Below are 2,365 nucleotides of genomic sequence, written 5' to 3'. Positions count from 1 at the left end.
CAAAATATTGTTAATCAAACCAAGTGTTTGACATTTTTAAAACAGAGGCAGAAAAATATTGTTAACCAAACCAAGTATTAGACATTTAAAAACACTGTCAGAAAAGTATTGTTAATCAAACCAAGTATTTGATATTTTAAAACAGTGGCAGAAGATTTTTTAACCAAACCAAGTATTAGAATTAGACATTTAAAAACACTGTCAGCAAAATATTATTAATCAAACCAAGTATTTGACATTTTAAAACAGAGGCAGAAAAACACTGTTAATCAAACCACGTATTAGATATTTAAAAACATTTTCAGAAAAGTATTGTTAACCAAACCAAGTATTAGACATTTTAAAACAGTGGCAGAAGATTTTTTAACCAAACCAAGTATTAGAATTAGACATTTAAAAACACTGTCAGCAAAATATTATTAATCAAACCAAGTATTTGACATTTTAAAACAGAGGCAGAAAAACACTGTTAATCAAACCACGTATTAGATATTTAAAAACATTTTCAGAAAAGTATTGTTAACCAAACCAAGTATTAGACATTTTAAAACATTGTCAGAAAAATATCGTTAATCAAACCAAGTGTTTGACATTTTAAAACAGAGGCAGAAAAACACTGTTAATCAAACCATGTATTCGACATTTAAAAACATTGTCAGAAAAATATTGTTAATCAAACCACGTATTAGACATTTTAAAACATTTCAGCAAAATATTGTTAATCAAACCAAGTGTTTGACATTTTAAAACAGAGGCAGAAAAATATTGTTAAGCAAACCAAGTATTTGACATTTTAAAACATTGCCAGAAAAATATTGTTAATCAAACCACGTATTCGACATTTAAAAACATTGTCAGAAAAATATCGTTAATCAAACCACATATTCGACATTTTAAAACGGTGGAAGAAAAATATTGTTAATCAAACCAAGTATTTGACATTTTAAAACATTGTCAGAAAAATATTATTAATCAAATCACTGTCGGAAATAAACGTTTAACCAAGTACCTAAAAACGACCTCAGTTAATTTTTTTTTATCCAAACAGCATTGTTTTTATGAACTTTGGAAGGAACCAATGAAACGTTTGTCTGTGTTTTTACGGATGTCTGTATTGTACAACCTTACAAATGCAGTGGTTAACGTGAGAGTGACAAAATGGTTGCGTGGGACAGTCGTAGCTTGTTGATGATTTATTTATCTTGTGTTTTTGATATCCGCAACTGTGGAATGCCAAGAATGTGTGGTATTTAGAGAATGGGTGTAGGTGCTGAAAGGTCTGGACACAATAAAGTTTAGAACAAAATTGTCAGTCCTAAAGCTTTAGAATACTGTCCATGATATATCCATTATTAAACATTCTAAGACCTGAAAATATATTGAGTCATAAACCATGTGACTAAAAACCTAAAGATGTTATCTGTTGCTTGATTGAAAAGGTCTAAACAGGTGAAGTTTCAGGAGTTTTGGTAGTTAAAAGATAAACGTTTGTTCCAAAAATCCTAGATACAGTAAAGTGTCTGGAGTTCCGGTAATTAAAAGCTAAATTTTGGATCCACAAATTTCGGACGTATCAAAGTGTCAGAAGTTTGGATGGTTAAAAGCTGAATATTTAATCAAAAAATTCTGTTCATGGTCAAACATCAAAAATTCTGATTGTTAAAAGCTGAATCTTTGATCCAAACATTCCGGGCATGGTAAAGTGTCAGGAGTTTGGATAGTTGAAATCTTAGCACCTGATAGGATAGATGTTACAAAATAAAGGTGTTGTGAGATATCTCTTTGCATGCCGTACCCAATACTTTATAGATTACAAACTGAGCACTAGGGTGAAATTTTGGAAAATAAATTAAACTTGAACAAAACGATTGAAGTTTGATTTGAAAAATTACGTTTTTGGTGTTCGTCATACTCTAGAAACCAGTCGTAATGATTCAAGAGAGCACATGATTAAAGCTAGATTAGCTTGGTATTGTATTTGAGCTACCTTGAAATGTATGACTCATTCTTCAGATTGACGTATACTTTATAGTCCTGTTTTCTCTGACGTTAAAAACACTTTTTCATTTGTGATTACCAATATATTTGCTCTATATTCTTCTTCGAATGCTAACAATACCGTTTTCTTTACTTTTTATCAGTATCACTAAACTTTTGCATTCTAAAGTGTCTATAGTATCAATAAACTGTTGCATTCTAAAGTGTCTATAGTATCACTAAACTATTGCATTCTAAAGTGTCTATAGTATCACTAAACTATTGCATTCTAAAGTATCTATAGTATCACTAAACTATTACATTCTAAAGTGTCTATAGTATCACTAAACTATTGCATTCTAAAGTATCTATAGTATCACTAAACTAT

The 2,365-nt window shown here is 29.9% G+C and overlaps 1 protein-coding gene across 2 annotated transcripts in view; it reads left to right on the top strand.

Moving 5' to 3' along the window:
- LOC106469697 (EH domain-binding protein 1-like) overlaps positions 1–2,365 on the top strand; it is an 86,559-nt gene that overhangs the window by 1,944 nt on the left and 82,250 nt on the right. The window contains exon 2 of one of the 2 annotated variants that reach the window (XM_022398275.1): positions 1,513–1,516. The exons of the other annotated variant lie outside the window; for it this stretch is intronic. The gene's annotated coding sequence lies outside the window, so the exon portion shown is untranslated. The remainder of the gene's footprint in view (positions 1–1,512; positions 1,517–2,365) is intronic. 2 annotated transcript variants of the gene reach the window in all.

Source organism: Limulus polyphemus, unplaced genomic scaffold (assembly GCF_000517525.1).
Source record: "Limulus polyphemus unplaced genomic scaffold, Limulus_polyphemus-2.1.2 Scaffold3618, whole genome shotgun sequence".
Taxonomy (NCBI): domain Eukaryota; kingdom Metazoa; phylum Arthropoda; class Merostomata; order Xiphosura; family Limulidae; genus Limulus; species Limulus polyphemus.
This window is presented reverse-complemented; position numbering and strand designations above follow the sequence as displayed.